Genomic DNA, 4,904 nt, shown 5'->3' with positions numbered 1-4,904 from the left:
GTTTGTTGTGCTGACGGCGCTATTATTAATTAAAGTGTCACATGGTGGAGGGGGGCGGGGAGGGCGCGGGGAGGGGGGTTACATCATCCGGCCCCGAGGGTGGGGGGGGGGGGCTGCAGGCAGAAGAAACCGAGAGGTAACTTTTAACCCTAACGGCGCCGGCCGCGAGGGGACGCGCGGCTTGGGAGAGGAGCGCGGGGCGCTGGGACGCCTGAAAGCACCGCTGGGGTCTCGGGCTGGAGGGGTCGCAGGAGACCCTCAAGGAAGCATGGAGCGCCGGGGGAGGTTTTCTCCTTCTCTTTTTCCCGAATTAAGCTCCGATTCCAATTTGGCGATGGGAACAGGCTTGTTTGCCGTTTTGGATGAAGCTGATGTCGAATTCGGCTGCGCTAAAAAAAAAAAAAAAAATGTTCCGAAGCTGTTGTTTTGAATGGGAGAGGTGGGTCGGTTCAGAATCTCCTGAGAGGGCCAGATTCAACCCAGCTTGCCTACTTTGGGGTCTGACTCCGCACCTGTAGGCTGCGGATACAAACACATCCGACACCGTCCCCCCACCCCCCTCCACCCGTGTCAGAGATACGCGGCGGGACCCTAAAGCGCCCCCAGCGCCGCTGGAAACCTTGGGAGGGCTGGGATTGGCCTTTAGCCTTGGCAGTTTGCAGCGCACCGCGTCTCCACCCGAGAAAGACCCTCACTAGGGGTTTTCCAGGAGGAAACTTATTTTCGTGTTTCTTTTGTCAGCATTACTTTCCTGCCCGGGATAGTCTGTAGCAGTGATCTCCCTTTAATGCTCAATAGAGACTCTAAGGGGTTGGGGATGGGGCGGTGGCACCGCAGACTTCAGCTTCTTTTTTTTCCAATCCTAGAGTTGCCCTTGTACCCCTCTAGTCTGGAAAATCTAGATCTGTGTCTGCTGGTGAGGGTACAGATGAGCGAGAGGGCCCTCGGGGGTTTCTTTGGGGGAGAATGAGACCCTGATCTACCTTGAATCCACTGGGGATTCAGAAAACTAGGGGAGCCTGGAGAGGGCTCCAAGCTGGCCTTCTAGGTCCTGATGAGGCAGCTCCATTGTCTTTTCCCCAGGAGCAGAGTGTTGCTAAGGCCTGACAAGTCCTTTGGTCACTTGAAAAAGATTCTTCAAGACTATGAACTTAGTTTGGGTCTGGATTTATCATGGAGAGTTTTCCCCTTGGCCTGCAGCATGGTCAGGGCTGAGACCCCATCTCTGCTGGGTTTTCTTGGTGCCTCTTTATGTCCTAGCTGCTTCTCTGGTGGTTCAGAGGGTAGAGAATCTGCCTGCAACCAGAAGACCCAGGTTCCATCCCTGGGTCAGGAAGATCCCCTGAAAAAGGGAATGGCTACACACTCCAGTATTCTTGCCTGAAAAATCTCATAGACAGAGGAGCCTGGCAGTCTACAGTCCACGGGGTCGCAAAGAGTCGGACATGACTGAGCTCATTTTTGGATCCACTAGGTCCCAATTCTCCTACCCTTAATAATGATCAACACTTACTGAGTGCCTTCTGTTGTAGGTTACTGGGTCCCTGTCTACACTGTCTAAAGTTCATTTCCCAATTCTAGGGTGGTGAGAAGGTGCTATTACTATCCTTTTTTACAGATGAGGAAACTGAGGCACAGGGAGGTAAAGGCTCTTGCCAGGAGATCACAGAGTTGGTGAGGAATAAACCTGGATCTAAATGAGGGCAGTCTGCTTCAGGCTCTAAGCTCTTAACCATGGTTTTATACTGCCCCCTGTAATCTGGGAATAATAATACCTTCCTCCCAGGAGTGGGGCAGAGATTAAATGAGAGAAATGTGTGCCAAGCACCTGGCAGGCAGCGGGCCCTGGATAAACCTTGGTTCCTTTCGCTTCTGGCCAGAACCACTTCCCCATTCTCCAGGGACTCACCTCCTTAATCCCCGCTAGACTTTGCAGAGGGGACCGGATCCTTGCCCAATGTGGCGTTCCAAGAATGAAGATACATTGTCTATTTAAAAAGCCCTTTGGATTTAAATTGAACAATTCCCTCCTCCTCCCCCTTTTTAATCTGCACGCTTTTAACGGCTCACTTCATGGACATTAATTTTAATGGGACGATTATTACCCTGTTTGGAAGCGTGCCCCTCGAAATGCTGGGCTCGTGAGGTGGCGCTGGGTTGAGTCCCAGCAGCTTGGATGTTTTCTGTAGTAGAGAGTGCAGTCTTGGCCATGGGGACGGTGGACGTGTTGTCCAGCAAAGAGGGTGATGGAAAAGAGGGGGAAAAGGGAAGACGTCCTTCTCTCCCCCGACACTCTGCAGGTGACAGTCAGTCCCTAACTGTCTCACTTTTGAGTGGGCCTATCATTCACTTACTGGGGAACGTGGCCTTGAGATGAGGCTTTTTGGAGCCTCTGTTTCCTCAACTGTAAACTGGGAATAAAAATAGTACCTACGTTACAGAGTTCAATAAGATCATACCGGGAAGCCCCGAGCATGGTGCCCAGCACACTGTGAGCACTTAATAAGTGTTGGCTAATGTTGCTATTTTAAGGTAAATCATTTATTTGTCAAAAAATGTTCTTTGAAGAAGGTTGGAGGGCCCACACCTTCAAATATTTTGGGTTGGCAAAAAAGTTTCCGTAAGATGTGATGAAAAACCCGAATGAACGTTTTGGTAAACCCAGTATCTATGGGTCCCCTGTTGTGAACTGACGGTTCAGTCACTGATGATGAGTATTATCTAGAAAGAGCAAAGTGTTTGGGAGATTGACATGTAAAACTCTCCTAATAGCTTAGTAAAAATGAGTTTTTGATGTTAACATTTAACTTAGTAAACACTTACATGGTGCTAACCCTGTGCCAGACACTGTTCTAAGTGCCTTAGATGCATTAACTTGTTTAATGACCCTGTTAATAGGATGGACTTCCCTGGTGGCTCAGATGGTAAAGAATCTGCCTGCAAAGCAGGAGACCCGGGTTTGATCCCTGGGTCTGGAAGATCCCCTGGTGAAAGGAATGGCCACCCAGTCCAGTATGTTTGCCTGGGGCATCCCATGGACAGAGGAGCCTGGTGGGCTATAGTCCATGGGGTCACAAAGAATCGGAGGTACGATTCTTAGTCCTTTATTATGGATGAGCACACTGAGAAGCAGCATTTAATTTGTCCAAGGTCATACCGCTGTCTGGCCCCAGAGTTAATACTCTTTAGCATTATGTCATCACTGGGGACTTGGAAGAGGGAGGGAAGAAGAGAGGTTGTTATGGGCTGAACTATGTCCCCCTAAAATCCCCGTGTGGAAGTCCTAAGCACCAGTACCTTGGAATATGGCTGTATTTGGAAACTGGGTCTTTTTATTTATTTATTTTGACCTTATTGCACATGGGATCTTAGTTCCCCAATTGGGGATCGAACCCACACCCCCTGGATTGGAAGAGAAGTCAGAGAAGTCCCAGAAACAAGGTCTTTCAGTTAAAATGAGGTCATTAGAGCAGAGTCCCAACCAATATGACTAGTCTGTGTATAAGAAGAGGGAGAAACACCACAGGTTCAAGAAGGTGGTCATCTGAAGGTCGAGGAGAGAGGCCCTCGGAAGAAACCCACCATGCTGACACCTTGATCTTGGTCCAGAACTATGAGAAAATAACTTTTTGATGTTTAAGCCCCCAAGTCTGTAGCACCCTGTTGCTGCTGCTACTGCTGCTAAGTCGCTTCAGTCGTATCTGACTCTGTGTGATCCCATTGATGGCAACCCACCAGGCTCCCCCATCCCTGGGATTCTCCAGGCAAGAATACTGGAGTGGGTTGCCATTTCCTTCTGCAATGCTTGAAAGTGAAAAGTGAAAGTGAAGTCGCTCAGTCGTGTTCAACTCTTAGCGACCCCATGGACTGCAGCCCACCAGGCTCCTCCGTCCCTGGGATTTTCCAGGCAAGAGTACTGGAGTGGGGTGCCATTGCCTTCTCCAGTAGCACCCTGTTAGGGCAGCCCTAATACAAAAGGAGTGTGCGTGTAGGGGTGGGGGGACCTGTCCTAAAAAGAAAGCTAGAAGCAGATATTCACCAGACTGCCCCCACTTTTACTGCTGGCCATGTGCTTGGACATTTTTCTAGGACTGTTCGTGTGTTTCCTTCTTCCTCCTTCATGTCCTGTTGGAAACATTTAAGGGAGAAGTTGTTTTAGTGGATTATTTTGAGAAATAGTTTGTGAAATCCAGTTGACACATTTATTCAGAGGAAACTTTCCCTACCAATTGCCACGATGCATAGCTTCTCTCTCATAAAGAAATGATAGATTTTTCTGGTCCATGAAAACTTCCTATAGCACACAGGTACTCAAAACTGGGCTCACTTCCTATAGCACACAGGTACTCAAACCTGGGCTCAGTGGGACTTCCCTGGTGGTCCAGTGGCTAACACTCCTCACTCCCAGTGGAGGGGCCTGGGTGTGATCCCTGGTCGGGGAATTAGATCCCTTGGGAGGCAGCTAAGACTTTGCATGTTGCAATTAAAGACCCCACATGCTGCAACTGGCAGGTGTTCAGTAAATATTTGTGGTGAGGAAGGAAGAAAGAAACAAAGAGGGAGGGAAGGAAAGAATGAATGAACGGTACGCATCCTGATTTGTCTTTCTCACTTTCAGGTATACGCAGTGATGTACATAGAACTGCTACCATCACTAGCATAAATTCTTACTGCAAATCATTCCCTTACCTCCTACAGAAACCAAAACTCAAGTATTTTGAGCAGGGAGTGTGTGTGTATGAGGAGGAGGGTGGTGGTGGTATTTCTCTTCTTTAATTAAAAAAATAATTACCTATCCTGGTGTTTGAGACCAACTGAGCCTTACCTTATGGTGTCTTAATTTTTGTGACTTGGTGAAGTGGTAAATGAATGAACAGCTGTTGCTGCCTCCAAACAGCTGTGTT

This window comes from Ovis aries, chromosome 17 (genome assembly GCF_016772045.2).
Source record: "Ovis aries strain OAR_USU_Benz2616 breed Rambouillet chromosome 17, ARS-UI_Ramb_v3.0, whole genome shotgun sequence".
Taxonomy (NCBI): Eukaryota; Metazoa; Chordata; class Mammalia; order Artiodactyla; family Bovidae; genus Ovis; species Ovis aries.
This window is presented reverse-complemented; position numbering follows the sequence as displayed.